General features: G+C 25.8%; 1 protein-coding gene across 3 annotated transcripts in view; it reads left to right on the top strand.

The window, feature by feature from the left end:
* Positions 1 to 12,164: 12,164 nt before the first annotated feature.
* The window catches only part of LOC126901077 (uncharacterized), a 46,423-nt gene continuing 39,155 nt past the window's right edge, over positions 12,165 to 19,432 (top strand). For 2 of the 3 annotated variants that reach the window (XM_050677285.1, XM_050677286.1), the window contains exon 1: positions 12,165 to 12,586. The gene's annotated coding sequence lies outside the window, so the exon portion shown is untranslated. The remainder of the gene's footprint in view (positions 12,587 to 19,432) is intronic. The other variant, XM_050677287.1, reaches the window with a different exon arrangement.

The raw sequence follows: 19,432 nt of genomic DNA, 5'->3' as shown, positions 1-19,432 counted from the left end.
TTATAGTTGAATCAATAAATCGCCACTGCAGCCTAGGCGACTAGAGTACAAACTCTAGTGAGGCGCCCCATGCGGGCTACCGGTCACTAAGCATTCGAAGACTAACCTAAGTCCTGTAAAAGACTTTGGTAAGGTTTTGACCTTCGGGGCTTTAAATTTATAGTATTTTGGTGGATTTACCGCGAATTAATTATTAGATACAGTATATAATAATGTATAAAGGTCTAGATGAAAATTTTAGTAATAAAAGGCAATATTGCAGGTCTGTAGTATATTATTTCTATATTTTAAAATATTTTGAACAAGTTTTTAAATAAGTGACGCCCATTTTAGTTTAGCTTTTTTAACACAAATTAATCATTTATAGAAATGCGTAAATTTAATAAGTGAGTTACTAAATAAACGCATACTGTTCAATTTTAAACTCAAGACCACTATATAAGTTAAGTTTTCTTGACAATCGGAATATTCATAAGAATAGTAATAAAATAATAGCAATTAGAAAACATTTTAAATAATATTCTGTTAAAAAAATGAGTAATCATTAAAAAATTGAGAAAACTTCAATATTCTAAATACATGAGTATAATAATTTTATGTTGTTATTCGTTTAACTATCTTCTTGGAATAGTTCTTAACTTTAAAGGTTTTAGACAAAATAATCTTATGGCTTATGAGAAAATTTCAGCTTTATGTTGTTAAAATGCAAAATCAATAAAACATAGCCGTTGGAATAATTGTAGAATTTATTTAGCATCACGGAACTAAATGATGTGCTTATTATATTGATATAGTAATGTACTGTAACTTTGGTCGTGTAATTAAATATAATAGTCGGCGAAGTGGCATGTAACAAAATAGTTAAACTTAATTAAATAAATGATAAATAACATTAAAAAATAATATAAACACTTAACTGAATAGATGGTGTCGAACAATTGAGTATCATGAATCAGAGTGAAAATCCAGGCACGTAATGACAGATGAAAACAAACGGCGGAAAAGCGACTACGGCAATGGAGTTATTTAGTGATGGTTAGGGCTCAATCACAGGTGGCGTGCAAGAGAACGAGAACTTTGAGCACAAGGATGCAATAAACAAACAATAAGAATAACGGCGTACAATGGCCGAACAATTTACCATTCAAGCGTAGGCGCTTGCTATGAAAAAAAGATGACACATAAAATAATTGACTTACTGACTTACGACGATGAACTGTACACGGATGACAATTGACACGGAGGCTATCAATTTTCCGTGCTGGTTGGGCAAGGGGGTGAGTAAAGCAAAGACACTAGAGATCAGCTATCACACGATATAACATAATCAACGGTGTTTGTGACAACTGGTTCACTAGGCCTTTGCTAGTGGCGTTCTCTACAAAAAGGTGTATTTTATTAATTATTTATTTCTGTTTTATTTATTATAAATTAACTTAATTTTATTCATGTGTGGAGAGCACGTGTTTCCATTTTCTTCTAGTCAACGCCAAGGAGTGAGTGTCCAGACCGTTCCTGGTGTTTTTCATTAATTTCCGATTAACAATAATGGATTTGTTCCAATACCGTCCGTGATGTTTGTTATATTATTTAATTTTGTTTAAATATTTAATTTTATTTTTGTTGCCAATCTTTTAGACATGGTTTTTCATACACTCGTATTTTTTTCCATGTTTAACTTAATTTTATTTTATTTTAACAATTAAATTAAATTTTCTTATTAATTTTAACTGTAATATTTATTTTATTGCGCGAGTAACTTAAGTACTCGCGTGTATTTTATCATTGTTCCTTAATCTAGACACGAGCTACGGTATGTTTTACATATTAGCCACTTATAACTTCAATTATCATAGTTATGGTTAAATAACCACGACTATTATAATGATTTATACATATGACGACTTATTAAATTAAACTATTAATTAACTTAAAATTAAATTCCACCGATGGTCCAGTAATCATATCTGATAGATGCGACACCTCGCCTAGGTGGTGGTATGTATAATATTGTTGCATTTGCCTTTTTTCAATTGATTTTTATCTCCCTAAATTTGAAATAAAACATGTCGCAAGGTTTTAACAAAAAGCCTCACAAAAAATTGTGAATTTTATTTTTTACCGAGAATTTTCCCGATAACAAGAATACTCGTATTCTTCTACATATTATTACAGGAGGATATATACTTTAAAAAAGGAAATAGAACCAATAATTTATTTTAAAATATTTCATAAAATTAAAAACTATTTTAAGTATAAATATTTATTTAAAATTATTACATTCAAAGAACCTAGTGTATTAAAAAATATTAAACATTTTCTAAAAAAAAAACATTTGAGTCAAAAATATTTTATAGATTAATGTTTATGTATTTCAATGGCTTCACTATGTTATTATGCACTTCTATGGCTTCATAATGTTTTTTGCTTTTCTATGGCTTCACTATGTTATTATGCACTTCTATGGCTTCATAATGCTTTTTGCTTTTCTAAGGCTTCATAGTATTTTTTTCTTCTATGGCTTCATAATGGTTTTTGCTTTTCTAAGGCTTCATATTTTTTTTTTCTACGGTTTCATAATGTTTTTCTTTATTTCTATGGTTTTCTAAAGTTTTTAAAATTTTATGGCTTAATTTTGTTACATATTTATGGCTTCTCAGTAATTTGGCATTTTTACGGCTTTATAATGTTTTATTTGTCTAACAATTAAATCCTCCCAAAATAATGCTTTAGTGTAGACATAATTAATTGATTCTGGGTTCAAAAAAATTTCTATAAAATTAATTTTTCAATTTTTAAAATTTATAGTAATTATTTTAAAAAAGCACAAAATCTTGATAAGATTAAATAACTTAAAAAAAATTATAAAATTGGCTAATTATTATAATAACAATTTTTTTTAAACATTATAAAATTATTTTAATAATTTTATACATTGTCATAGCGCTGCTTGTTTAAATTTTAAACATTCACTTATATAAATAAAACATATTTAAATAAAGTTGTTGAGTATATTTATAATTATTAATATTACTTATAAAACAATATCTCATAGAGTTATTATTATATTTTCATAATTATTATTAGGCTTATCCTATTATCATCTGACGTGTTTGATTTTTACGTAATATTTAATGAATATTTTAGATCTAATCACTCACTCGTATAATTATACACTTAAGTCTATGTTTTACTGTATAATCCAAAGTTTAATTAAGCTTTTAAGAGTCATTCAGGTTGAAACTTTATACAAGTAAGTAACTGTTTATTAAGAGTTATTGCTAGCGCAGAGTGGTAAAATCATCATGTTCAGAATATATTATTAGAAATAAATTTATACTAGGTTTACTTTTTGAGTTGTTTTTAGCAATATTTAATAACTGGATAAAAATATCTTTTTATAATATGACAATATATAAAAAAAATTTTTTTTAGTAAAATCACATTTTTATTTTTGAAAATAAAATAATATTTATTGATTAAATTTTACATTATATTAATTTGTTGAAAGATTTGAATAAAAAAAACAGCGATAAGTAGACATGGATGATTATATTTATTAAAAAAATATGACAGAATTGTGTTATTCGATAGTCGAAAAACCTCTTACGTAATTGTATTCATCGCGTTTTCTAATACCCTTGTGAATTATAATTGTGAGTTATGACCGAAAAAAAGTTATCGATGGACATACTAATTTAAATTCATACAAATTTCTAAAATGTCTTATATAATTAGTTCCATCAAAAGTTGTTATGGTAAAAAATCCGTTTTTCCTTTGAGCAATGCTAAAATTTTGACAAATGATTTAAACAAAAATTCAAATGATTATTGAAATCGTTTAATTAAAATATATCCCTATTGTGGTAACTCAAAATTAAATTTTAAATTATGGCTACTGACCTACTTACTTTATAACAGCACTATGCTTTTAATAAGACTACCTTATAATATTTATCAACGCAAACAGTAAAGTTATCACGTTTGAAAGCATTATAAATTATGAAATGTAATAACCAACGTAATAGTTGCTTATTACTGTAAGCAGTAAAATACATTCTACAAGTTTAAAATTAAGAAAGTCACTATATAAATTTATAATTTATTAAATAGAAAAAATATTATAAATGAAAATGAATAAATATCATCATGCTTACTATTTATTGAGAAAACAACAACAAAATAAATGGTATTATTCTTATTTTTATTTAATTAAAATTAAAAATAATTTAAAATTTAAAGAATAATTAACTGAATAAGATTTGATTTTAATTTTTAAATTCCAATGATTCAGATGTCCAAGCAATTTAATGTATTATAATTTTGTTTTTTATTTTCATGTTTTAAGCGTTGTTAATAAAGACACAATTTTTATATGTTTATAAAAAAAAAACGAAAACAATATTTTTATAAGAGACTATTATACTCTGTTGAAGACAAATAAAAAATAATATAATTACCGTTTTAGTTTGTAGTTCTACGATTGATACTATTGAGAATAATAATGCATCTAGAATATTATGCAATATTAATGTATACAAAATAATAAGCCCTTTTTTAAGCATCAAAATCAGAGAAATATATTAAATATCAAATGTTAAAAGTGATATCAATACTTTTTTGAAAATACAAAAGTATTTAAAAGTTGTTTATTGTTTTGCATCATAATACCTTTTAAACAAAAACAATACATTTGTATTTTAAAGCTCCCTAAGTTTTCGAAGTTGATGTTTTAAGTTTTATAGTTGTATAGATTAATAAAACATGATAGTTTTATTATTTTAAACAAAACTAAATTAATATTTACATAAAATAATACTGTTCGATGATTTTTTTAAATAGACTCAATCAATATTTATATTTACCATCTGTCTTAATCCTAAAGTTATTGCTGTCACCATAGCCAAATTTTTTTTTAATTTTATAGAAATACTGAAACTTTTATATATTAGTGCATTGGTGTATTAAGAACGGGACCAATCCGTCTTAATTTATTTTATTTGAAAATATTTATTTTGACATTAAATTTATATAATATTAAAAATATTTTTAAAAAGAAATTTCTTTTAGCTTCGACGCGAAGCTGAGAAGGTATTAATGATGTGTTTATTTTTATTTTTTTGTGTGTCACTATTTTTTCTCAGCTCTCACTGGACCGATTTTTCTCAACGATACGTCAGAAGATCACAAATCGTATCTAGTTGAAGACATTACACTAAATATTGAAAATTTTCCTCTCGTTTCATGTAAATGATGGAAATCGACCAAAAAATTACAATTTTGAAAATTGGTAAAATTCGACTTTTTTCACTTTATTTATAAATATTGCCATAACTTATTGAAAAATGAACAAATCAAAGTATTTATTTTTATATTGAAACCTTAAATATATCGCTTTTATTTAATATAATGTTTTTGAAAATCTGACCTTTTAAATATCCACAGAAAGGAATTTAAAATAGCAACTTTTTTAAAAAACTCAACATTATCAACTTAATTTTTGAAAATGTTCCGGAAATACTGCGTCTTTTAAATTAATGTTAAATTAAAACTCATGTTACATACTATAAATTAAAAAAAAAATTGTACCGACACTTCTTTTCTATGTGCAAATGGCAGTCGAAGTAGAATAAAAAATAGGAGTTAATTTTTCTTTTGGAATGATCCACTAATTTCTTAAAATTAAACACTATCAACAGGTTTACATCAAAAAAGTGTCATATGATAGTGATTAGAATAACTATCATCTCTGATATTCACACTGTGCTACCGTTTTTTTATTTTGTACATTTCCCATTTCAATTGTAGAATATAACAACATGAGTTACATTAAATTGATTACTACGATATCAATGTAATTATTCATTATGATAAAAATGCAAAATGAAAAAAAATATAAATTTTAACGAAGTTTTTCTCATAAATTTATTGTGAATAGTAGTTAAGATATTTCCAGACTGCATATTAATCTTCTCAATACTATTTATTAAGTCTCATATTTTCTATAAAATAATGTCAATTTTAAACTCGCAAGTTGAGCTAAAAAAAGTTATGTTAAATAGTTAAACCTTAGCTTCGATGCGAAGCTAAAATTGGCTTTACTAAGATGTGTTTATTATTATTATTTTTTTTTTTTGTGTCTGTTACCACTTTTTCTCAGCTCTCACCGAACCGATTTCTTTCAATGATACGTCAAAAGATCACACATTGTATCTAGTCGAAGACATTACCCTCAAAAATTGAAAAAAATCCCCTCGTTCCTTGTAAATGGGGGAAACCTCCAAAAAAATTACAAATTTAAAAATCGCTAATTTTCGAAATTTTCGAAATTTTTTTTTACTTAAAATTGCCATAACTTTTTCAAAAATGAACAAATTAATATAAAATTTTTTTTTATAGATCCTTGATGTCTTTACCTATCATTTGGTATATTTTTTTTATAAATTTAACCCTTTACCAGCTTTAAAATAACAACTTATCACAAAAAATTAACTTTTGAAAGTGTTCCGGAAATACTGATACTTTTATATATATCTGCAACTAAAGCTTATGTAATATATTTTAATATGAAAAAAAAATTTCGTACATTATTTTGTCTTCACGGTGAAAATGGCTACCAAATGCTATTTTTGTGTTAAAATTCTCGATTTTATATTTTACATTTTTTACTTTAAAATGCTATAACTTATTGAAAAGTGTATGGATCAACACAATTTTTTTATGAGAAATAATATTTTTTAATAATCCCTTTTTCATTCAGGATATTAATAAGAAAATAGCAGATCTTGTAGCTTTTGAAATAATCCACCAATTTTTTAGAATTAAACATTATCTAAATATTTGCATCGAAGCGTTTTTTTTTATAGTGATTTTAATCACTGACAAATATCATTATACTTGATTCAACTATGCCACGTCACTACTGTGCCCCGACCCCCTGTGCTGGGTTTTTTTTTTATTATAAACTTTCATAAAATTCAACTTTAAAGGACCAAAAATAATAGATTAAAAATGACATTTTGCACGGATTTTTTTTAACTTATTAATAATCATAATCAATAATAATTTAATAATTAATTAATTATATTATTAATAATAATATAATTAAGTCATTGGAAATATAAAATAAAAAATTAAAAAAATCATGGGAAGTGTTACTAATGAGTGGTTTCTTCCATCAAAATGTATTCATGTAAATTTTTTTATTACTTTTATCATATATGCTTATTGTGCTCATTGTACAGATTGTATATTTCTAATAAAAAATAATAATAATAATAATTTAAACATTTTTTTTTATAATTATGTGTAAAAACTTGATTTTTACTAATTATTAATAATCTAAAAAAAAAAAATCTAATTGCAGATATGAAATCGATGAAAAAATGGATTTAAAAAAATATATTTAGGTCTCTGATGAAAATTTCTTGTATACAAATTCGTCTAATTATTCAAAAGTAACTAACAAATTTTTTTTTTAAGTATTCATCACGCCCTTCAATTTTATACACGATAACCATAATTGAAACAACTACTTTATAATTTTTTATAATTTCTCTGTAAAAATTATAATATTAAATTATTGGATATTAATTTAATAACTCTAATTTGTATTTATTCATATTGGCCGTCCCTAAGTAGTTGGAATTCAGACAAGAGGGTCTATTTTTGAGATTGGACTAATCATTGGCGAATATTTTAGTACACTAAAACATTAGATTATGATTTTAATACTAATGGAAATTCGTATTTTTGAATTTTATTTTTTATCAGTCTAAAAATCTTGCACTAATCGTACATCGTCTAATCTAATGTTATTTCAAACCAATAATTATTAGTGCGATATGTTAAATTATATTGGCTGTACTGTATTTTATATTAATTTTACAGTTAATACTTGATAATATTTATGATAACTACAAAATTAACCCATAAAAAATTTGTCACGAGATTTTTGTCAGTATTTTTTATTTCAATTTGTGTAATGTTTTACAATGGAGGGGAAAAAAAGTCAATAAGTGTGACTTATGAACAAAAATAAAGCTATTAGTACCTATCGTGACAAAAATTTTATAAAATTTTACTTATTGTTTAGTCAATATTTTGCATACTTTGCGCTCTATACTTAGAGCAGACCTCCTCGATGAGGGTTCTAAATATGGGCGTAGCTCATTAATTAAATTTAATGCAAGAACTTTTGTCAGTCTAAATTTTTGTATAAATGCCCTTTCAGACAAAACTACAGAAAATAACATTTTATTAATGTAAATAGATAATTTTACATATTGTAATTTGTTTTGTAACATACCAATGAATGGATCCTCCGCTAAACGAAATTTCATTGTTGAATGGCCATTATCTTCAACTATTTCTAAATTACTAATAACTTGCACATAATTTATATTAAGAAAGTGTTCCATTTTAATATTTAATATTAAATAAATTTGAAAACGTTATAAATATATAAGTTTTCATATAAATATGAATGATAACAGTAACATTAGTATACTAAAATCATAATTAGTGTGGTAGATACACTCTAAAAAGATCATCTAAAACTTTAGTACACTAATAAATATTTTTTATTTTAGTAAGGTTTCAATATAAAAAATAATTATTTTGATTTGTTCATTTTTCAATAAGTTTTATGGCAATTTTAGAAAAAATAATGACGAAATTTACCGATTCTAAAAATCGTAATTTTGTGGGGGATTTTCATTATTTACGGGGAACGAGGAAAAAATTTTCAATTTTTGAAGGTAAAATCTTCAACTAGATATAATTTGTTGATATTTTGACGTATCGTTGAGATAAATGGGTCCAGTGAGAGCTGAAAAAAAGTAATAAAACAAATAAAGTGACAATAAAGATATAAAAAAAAAATAAATAAACACATCATGGTAAAATTAATATCTTCTCAGCTTCACATCGAAGCTAAAACACTTCAGTGCGAACTTGTTAGATATCACAATATTTTGTAAAATTTTAATTATATAATTGCTATGATTTAAAATTTCATTGAAATACTGCAAGCGTGTTAAATTATTTGTTTATCACACAATATGCATTGGAAATTTCTGTAATTGAATTTCCCATACATTTTTGCTAAACAACAATCAATTATTATCTTATCGTAAAATCAAATGTATTTTTTAATATTTCAGTACACTGTAAAAGCTTTAATTTGAAATAGGTTAAAAGCTGACAGACCTTCCGGAACATTTTCAAAAATTGAGTTAAAAAAAAAAAATGTACAAGCGTGAGTGATTCATTATATACTCTTCTGTGCTAGGTTTTTCAACGGATTTTCTTAAAAAGCATATTAGATAGTTTATTATTTCTAGTAAAATTTTAGCGTTTTTTTGAGATATTTTTAATTTATTTAAATTAATGAATTTTTTCCAATTGTTGGTGATTAGAGGTTCAATTAAATTAAAATCGGGTTCTTTTGACATATAGATCAATAAAATCAGTCCAGTGAAATCTGAGAATTTTTATGGGCAGACATAAAAAAACGCACATCGTCGCGTAAACCAATAGATTTTCAGTTTCGTATTCAAACTTAAATATATAAAAAACTACACTTTACCCATTCCAAATGCAAAATATTTAAATATACGTGTCTATGAATGGGCCACTCAAGCGATAAGAAATTACACATCCCACAAAATGACAACATTTTGTTGAAAATATTTAATTCCAGAAAATAACATCCCAACAAAAACACTCTTTCAAACTTCGTGTAAAAAATGCTAAATAAAAAAATAATAATAATAACTCTTAAGTTGTATTGTCATTTTGTAGTAGTATTTTTAAACTATAGATATAATTTATGTAAAAGTTTACTAATTATGCTTTAACATAGCTTGGTGACTTCAATTAACACTTAAGTGACTATAAATATAATTCGATTACAAATGACTGTTTTTTTCATTAAAATATTTTTCTTAAATTTTTCAGAATTGTTTTATAAACTTTTTTGAAGTAGCCTTGTCTATGTATGCAAATAAACTTAATTAGTGTCACAATAGCTTATTGATAGTTAATTATATGTAGCCAATACATAATGAAATTGCTAAAGTATTTTAAAATTTTTAACTGAAAACACCTAATTTAAAGCATAATTAGTAAATTTTTACACCAATGATGCCTATAGTTTAAAAACTTAACTATAAAATGATATCAAAACTCAGTGCTGTTTTTTTAAGCTTAATAATAATTATAACTATTATTAAGCTTTTTTTATATTGATATATAATTCATCATCATATAGCCTACAAATTTAATCTGAAAATTCATCCCCAGCAAATAGTCTTGTTATTTAGTATACAGTTATATATTCATGTCTAGATCCTTTTGCGGTATTCCAGGCAAAAACATCAATCCACGAATTTTTCTGTTGGGAATGGTAAATCGCTTTCCATAAAGAAAACTTTTAACATCAGAAAAGTCAACGTTTCAGGTGGAGAGGTGTCGTTCATCTTCGCTGTTTATACAGCCACTTTCTCAATGTCCGTAAAATAAATTTTATGGCCTATATCATTCGGCTTTATTTTGTCTTGTAGCTAATATCTAACTAATATCGTTTGTTTATAATGGTAAACATCTGCTAGGACTTGTTGATCTACTACATAACTAATTCATATTGAGCCGATACTTATAACCGAAGAAATAATTATTCATTTTTAATTCGAGTTACTTTAATTTGTTAACAAAACAGAGAAAGATGTTTAAAAAACTGAATGTTTAAAAATCTGTATTCAGAATAAAAAAAGCTTTTAATAATAACATGTTATAGCTATAACGTTGGTTATTATACAATTCATAAAATAAGGACAATAATATTTCATTGTATTAAACTTAGTAACTCCGGAAAAATTCAGTGTTTTTGAAACTCATGAACATAAATTTCAAAAGCACTCTATACAGTAGTACATCTATTAAGCTAAGGACCCGTGTGTGGATAGTATCCTCCTTCTCCCTTACCATAATTTTAAAAGTTTTAGTGATACCTCCCAATGTGTGTCTTATATACCTTGCACACCTGGTTTTCCGGCATTGACTATAAATACAGAGTGAGTAACAATGACACACTGCAAAATGTTTGCTTTAATTTTATTTTTCATACTTAAGAACTCTAATTATAATACGATTAATATCAATAATATTTTATATCTTATTTTTTTTTCCGATAAATTAAAAAAATATTATACGCTATAGTATTTTTGTATACAATATATGTTTTTGCATGTACATAAGTACATAACTTCTTTACTTTAACTAAACACTTCAACAACAATAGAATAAATGTAATCATATAAATAATTTTGGTATCAATGAGAACAATCTTTTAAATTTTTTACCGGTACATTTTAATAATTCAATTGTACGGTTTTTAGATTTTAGCCAAAGCATGGACACGATTATTACAAATAATCTGTAATCCGAAATTCAGTTATTCTCAATAATAAAATTGTGTTATTACTGAATATAAGTGGATACTATATTCTGTTGTACTATCATTCGAATTAAAGTGTCATCTGCTCATTTAAGACGAGCCGAGCTAGTGAATAGTTCAACACAATTAAGATGATCTGTGATATGTTTTTGTAAAATTTAATCAATTGACAGCAAATTCTACGAGTATTGTTAGCTGTCAATATTAAGTAATTGGGAATTAGCGTTGAAAATGAAATGGCACAACGATAAAATCCTATGAAAATAAACGGCAAAAAGTGAACCGACAAAATGAAGTAATAACGAAAAGCAGGTTACCGCGATAGAGAATTCAGACGAAGATTTATTTCTTAGAGAGATTACATTTTCGGTTTGCATCGCTGAGTTTTGATGCATTCGAGTATCTTTCAATTAGATTATTTGTATGTTTAATAAAAAGTTATTGCGTAGAATTTAAACATGTCGTTTTAAAACGAATCGACACTTTTTGACCTGACGGCCGCGTTCCGTGTAAATCATATCTCAGTTGTGCATTCAGTGTACGCATATATATATATATATATTAACGTGAGTATGTGATGTACGTACGGCGAGCATTTTGCCGGGTGGCGACAGGATCGGTTCGAGGTCGGGGCGGCGCGTTTAGTATGGCGCGACCGCGGCTGATTTCCCGGGACCCGGAGCACGGCCGGTAGACGTCAGTATTGTGACCGATCGTTGGGACGTCCCGTCGTCGTTACCCGAGAAACCCAACCAGCCGTTTATCGCTACGCACAGGTGCTCCGTGTGTACGTCGTAGTGTGTGAGAGTGTATGTGTTTACGTACATACTATTATACACTTAAGCTTGCCGCCGCCGTCACCGCCACCACCGTCGGCTACGCGCGCGGCCATCAACAAGTGTAACTTTTAACAGTTATATATTTTTTTTTCGGCAGTTTCCGTTACAATAAAAAACAGTAATTAAGAGCGAAATAATTGAATATGAATCATTAGAAAATAACCGTCTGAAATAGAAACGGTTTCTTCGCTGTGAGTACTTCAAACTATGTTAAAATGTGTTAGATTCAAACAGCTAGAATAATAAAAAAAAAGTACCCTGTTTCCGCTGACACGCACATCTACCACAGGTATTGCAACGAATACATAAATTATTATAAAACAAACTAAATGTTTGAAAACAAAATTCGAAAAGAAATCAAACTTTATAGAAACAAAAAAAGTGTTCTTTTTTAAAAATAACATTTTGATGAGTATTCATGACACGCCGTTACTCTTGGGGTTTGAGTGAGAATATTATACGATTTAGTTTTTTTAACGCAGATTTATTTTTTATGATGCCGATTTGTTAAACTTTTGTGTTAATTTGGTGTTTGCGACTTTATACCATAAAATATTCACAGTCCAAATTTCCGGTCGGATACCTGCTGGTTATTATTTTAATCATCATGTATTTTATTATAAATGCAGATCCGGTGGTTCACCAAGAGCTTTCCGAGACCTCAACAATTTTCGGGTGAAATTAGACGGATTTGTGTTTCAGTTCTATTCAATGTGCGATTATTAAAACTCGACGGTTGTAATTTCTGAATTTATAATATTAATATGTTAAGTATAAAATCTAAAATACAAAAATTTTGTCAAGAGACAACATTATCACTTATTCCATTTCGTTATTTAAATGAGTCGAGTAATATTAATTTGTTCAATCGGTCGGGTTGTATTGAATGTGTATATTTCACGGAGATAAAATAATTTTCGTTCTGTTGATTAATCTAAATCAAATGGCTGCTATAAAAAGTCTGCTGTTTTTCAGCTACTGCAGTCGCATGATATTTTACTCAAGAATGTAACGATTACGAGCACTGGAAAGTTGAATATAATATATATAACTATTATTGAAGGCAAAGAATTAACGTGGAAATAAAAACTTTTAACTCTTATTACAATTAAACAGAAACGAATTTCACATTAAGTGACTAACATAACATACTTACAACTATAAATCATTATTATTCATTGGATAATATTTAAGTCAAATATAAATTAAATTCAATATTGTAGAGCATACTTTTTACTTTGAAAAAAGTATATCTCTAAAATGATTTTAAAAATTTGTTCACTAAGATTAAGTGGTACGTGATGAGTAATGTTATTTAGTGCTACATACTGATGAGATTTAAGTGATTTTCATACCACAAAAAATAATAAGTGTTTTATAAATCGAAGCAAAAATTAAACTAAAGTCGTCATTGTTGAATTGTACAAAATGCTTCAACATTTTAATAAAACACGGTTTAGCTTCATTGCGTAGCTAAGAAGCTATTGGTTTTACTTACACGTATTTTTTAATTTTGAACTGAATATACGGCAATAATTTAATACGCATTTAATTAAAAAAAAGGGTAAAATGTAATTAGACAACAGTCGTTTATAGTAAAAGTGTAAATAGATGTGAATGGTATGAAATAAATAAATACTGGAATAACGACACTTAGTAGGCCGGCTAATTTCTTAGGAATTTCAAATGTAATTTATTATTAAATTATCATAATAAGTAAAACTATGCAAAAATATTACCGAGAAGCGGAAGAAAACGCATTCTTGAAAGATTTGCCGCCTGGTAGAATTCTACATATTTTTCATTAGTTAACGACAAGAAACGATGACCGTAATTTATTTGATTAAGTATGCGAATTATTTCTGGCGTTGAACAACATTCACCGTGCATAATACACTAAAAAAAAAAATAAAGACTTTTTAATTGAAAAAAATACCGCGTCAATGGATGTCTTTTGGTATTTTGTTAGTGTCTTAGTAATCCGATACAAAACGTGGTATTGTTTCAAAGCGAAATCTGACAGGCCGATTTCTCATCGACTAAATTGAATTCCTTTTTAGACACTCTGACAATCATTTTGAAGATTTATCAAATTAATATCGAACGTCTGATGTACCATTATAATTTCCCGCAGTTTCGTGTGGCCATAAGGCAAACATAAAATATGTATACTTACAAGTTACAATATACTGTGTACAATGTGCACCTACGCTATACTGAGACGCAGATAGCTTATTGCTGTTTATGAAAAGGCTTTGAGAGAAACTGCTTATTAAAAATCATATTTAATCATAAACGATGGCATGCGGTTTACTATCGACCACCATAACAGACTATATTAATTATACACTGTAAAACTATAAATTTAAAAATGGTAAGCATTATTTTCGTTGTGAATTAAATTTTTCCATTAACATAATATTTACCAAGTAATATTGAAAATATAACCCCGTAGTGGATTTTCCCGTTAAAACGAATGACAGTCTGTCGCATAAAGTTTTGCCACGTTCATTAAATTAATTTTCATATCAATAGCAAACTGCCTACCTGTTCACAACCTTCGGGTATTCAAGTTAAGATAATTGTGGCTCTCGATGCATAAGTGTAGGTCCATTTTAGATTATAAATTCTATTCAACCTATACTGTAGTGTTGTATAATAACTCAGGTCATTCAATAGTGCAAAATGTTTTATTGTTTACAATATTTAGGTGAATTCTGTAAGGAATTTCGGACTTTATATAAGAGTCTAATATTGAAATAATTAATTTAATTATATAGTTATAAACCAATGATTGAAAAATATCAAATCTTAGAATATGTTTACATGTCTTTAAAGTCATTAAATAATCATAGAGATAAAATTAAATAAATTTATAGATTATAAAAAAAATGACACACTTATATGGTATAAATTACTCCTTAAATATTATAATAGATAATTGTACAAGATTTGAATTTTTATTGATTGGATAAAGGGGGTTTGTATTAATCAATATTGAGTAACAACTAGTTTTATTTTTGCACAGAATTTTCATAATGAAATTTAATAAAAAAATTTCGATATGTAGAAAAAGTTCAATATAGCGCTATGTAAATACATTTTATAATTATTTTGAAAGAAATGAGTTTTATACATTANGTAAATACATTTTATAATTATTTTGAAAGAAATGAGTTTTATACATTAATTAATTAAATTTTAATAATTAATTTAATAATCTTTACTCCAATTTTTTTGCAATTCTCATATTTATTGAAAATTATTATTTTTGAGAAAAAATTTAATCCTAAGTGGCCAACATTTTTTTTTTCCTTATTATAATTAATTATTGTGATATTGAATCGTAAAATTACTAAATTGAATCAATTTTGGGATAATTTTGTTATTTAAATAAAAAAATACCAAGTTATCTAGTTATTTGATTCCATAAAGAGAGTTCTAATCCAGCTATTAATACTAAATTTGTATTTTTTAATAGTTTTTCTAGCTTATAAGAAATTATTTATTACTATCATGCAGTAAAAGTTATGTGCGATAGAAAAGTGTGTATTTTTACACCAAGTTACTTTACCTGGTTACTGCAATCCCACTATTTGAAATTATGAAAAAAATATATGTACAATGTCTCCTTTCTCTCTTCATCTAGGTTACATTTATATTATTATTTCTATAAATAATCTGAGAGATAAAAGCAATTCTATAATATTAATATTCGTGTGACGTACTTAGTTTTTCATGAGTAAAAGTTGTCTTGAAATTCATTGAATATCATTTTTTTTTTCAAAATATCGATAAAATCGATATTTAGCTAATCAACATAATTATGGATCGAGTTTTTAAATTTAATATCATAAAATATGGAATTTCAATAGTATGTCGAAATTTCCCAATACTAGCTGAAGGTAATTATCGTTATTTAGTACAGGAAATGTCACCGCGATAACGACACATAATTATCTGGTAATATTCTCCAGTTGCATTCCGTGTAAAACCAGTTTTGTGAGTTAACCACCTAATCCGCACGACAATAGTTCACTCTAATGTTCACAATTGTGAGGTGACACTGTAGGGATTATTTTAGAATAATCCCGTTGTATATGAATCTGCCGCCATAATATCATTAACCTTCTAGCAATTCTTAAAAGTCAAAGTAATAAGATTAAGTTTGTATTAATACCCTTCAAAAAATAACAGACATTATATTTCTTCATAATAATTTAAATTACATCAATAATCGATGGAAAACAGAATGTTTCCAATTGCTACTTGATATAAAAAAACTTTTAATAAGTATACTTATTTAAATGTTGTTTTATTTAGCACGCTAAATATAATATAATACTATTAATTATCGAATTTTTAATTCGTATAACGTTAATGATGGCCTGTGAAGCATTTAAAGTTCAAAACTGTTAACAGTATAATAGCATTAGAAAGTTTAATTAAATCGTTACAAAGTATGGAAATATCTCATTTTTCGCAGACGTAGTAATATAGTCTATCTAAAATATAAATTTCAAATTAAAATTTTAAACTTACGTTTATATATATATTGACACAACTTAAACGCTATCGCAACACCCAAAACGGTAGTCTTCTAAAATATATATATTACTATGATTCAGTGGAAGACTTTACTTAGTTTTGCAATAATCTTTTTAACAACATGGCTCGTCGTTTTAATATTAAAAAATTCCGTTAGACTCCAATTTGTATATGTTATTCATGTTTTTTATTTTTATACATACTACTCCATAAGACGAAAATAAGAAAAATATTAAAATTGTTATATTTTTATCCTTATTTCTGTATAGGACTGTGAGTTTTATGACAGTTATTTGGAAAGGCATAATAATCGTTTGTGGTATGGCCTATGTCAGAAATCGAAGTCATAAAAAAATACTTCTGCTGATATGGTTTTTATGATGTCAATTATTTCTGTTCACAAAGTTTTCTAGCAAGTACAAATTATACTGAATAGAATTGGCATCAACTTTGAGATAACGATCCTAGTGTCAAATATCGTTATTGCTTTACAAATTATACAGGACGACGGTCATTTTGATGTCTACAATACTTAGGCGAATTCTAAATGGAATGTCATAATTTGATAAAGAATCTGGCTTCAGATTTTTTCCATCACATTTAGTTTTTGAGATAACTACTAATTATTAATTAAGTATTAATTATAATAAAATCATAATAAAGAACTGAAAAATAATTTCTTTTTAAATTTTTAGTATAATTGTATGATGTCAAAAACGAGTTGTACAAAATTTAAAACTATCAAATTTATAGACTATTCAATTTTATTTTGATGGTACTTTTAGAAAAAAACAAAAACTTTTCACTGTAATTATATTTGGGCTGATCACAAAATTGTAAAATTACTACCAAAAGATAGTTTTGCGAGGAATTCAAAAGTATAATTTTTTTTTACATGATAAATAACTAAGAAAAACACAATTATAAAATAAATATACGTAAAATTAAAAAAGCTACAATTTAATTATATAATTTTCTTTTTAATACAGTTTATTAGTGAGTTTAACAATATATAAAATAACTTTGTGAATTTTTTGACATTTATAACAATGGTGGAATTAGACTTGGTGTATGGCAATTATTTCATAGTTTAATAGATTTTTACTAAGTAGCTTATCGTAATTAGCAAAATATTTTTGCTCTTAAAAAATGACTTTTTTAATACAATTAGTTGAATAACTGAGTAACTACAATTGTCATATCCCAATTAACCTATAATTTAATAGTTAATTGAAAATTTTTTAAATTATTTTTATTACAATTTAAAATTCTTATGCATGAATTTTTTTTTTTAATTTAAGTCTCTCTTTGAAAATTAGATTTGAGCTAAAAACATGATTATTGATTTTAACTTAGAATACGAAATAATAATTTATTAATTTTTGTTTAATCATTTTCAATAATCATTACATTTTGAACATGACTGTATCTAAACATAAGTTATTTAAAAGTTGTACAAGAATATTTAATAGACAGTTTCAACCTAAAATTCTTTATCGTTTTTATTTTATAAAATTGTCGACGTTCATTCAATGCGGATAATTTTCAATGAAAAAATCCTCATATTATGACTAATACTTAGTGTGTAAAAATTGTGTTACATCTATTCTTTTATGAAAGGATAGAATAATGTTTGGTATTGTAAAATAAACACGAAAATATTTTTAATGCTCAAGAAATTAAAATTTTATGGTAATAAAACACTGACAACCAAATAATTTTATACAATCTACCCTATAAAATTATTATCTAAAATTTTTATTTAACTTATCTGGTAATTTTATTTTATTTTTATCAAAATAAAAAATATCTATTATTTATGATATAATAAAAGTTCTAAACTCTAGCAAGTTTACTAGTTTTATGTTTTATGCTATTAATATAAATTAATGAAAGCAAAATTAAGTAACTGAAATAGTGAGGAAATGCTAAACTAAAAAATGTTACCTTAATTGAAATATTAACTCCGTTTGAGTTTGACTTAGTTTTTCAAATGGTTTTGATTGAAATTTTAAGTTTAATGCATTACTAGAATTAACTTACAACAAAACAAGTCGGCGCAATGTATAGGCAATTTTGATGCATTGCTGTCATAAAAACTGATTCGTTATTTAACGCAATATGATAAATAACAAATGGGTTTTTACTAATAAATCATTTTGATCACAACGGTACTTAAATCTTAATGAATGTATTAGAATATGTTTGATATTTACTGTTAAAAATGAACCGAAAATTCCTAAACATTAGGAAACATTATATTTAATATACAGAGTGTTCAGTAAGTCAGGAAACGGGTATCTATTGTTCTCATTGTTACAAACAATGAGAACAATAAAAACCCGTTTCCTGACTTACTGAACACCCTGTACATGTTAGTTTTATACACAAGTAGTGTAATTTTAATATAAAATATACAAAATTCGTGTACAAATATAACATTATTATTTTTTTTTAAATTACTCATTACATTGTATGCGTTAAAAACTTCCAGTACTTCTATGTAGGAATTTGAAAATTCTTATTAAAAGTGTTGGCAATCTAATCTAGGCTAGTGTTAGAGTTTTAATGAGTATCAAGAAAAGTT

Source organism: Daktulosphaira vitifoliae, unplaced genomic scaffold (genome assembly GCF_025091365.1).
Source record: "Daktulosphaira vitifoliae isolate Bord-2020 unplaced genomic scaffold, ASM2509136v1 Scaffold_3, whole genome shotgun sequence".
Taxonomy (NCBI): domain Eukaryota; kingdom Metazoa; phylum Arthropoda; class Insecta; order Hemiptera; family Phylloxeridae; genus Daktulosphaira; species Daktulosphaira vitifoliae.
Note: the sequence above shows the minus strand (reverse complement) of the source record. Positions and strands in the feature narration are given on the sequence as shown.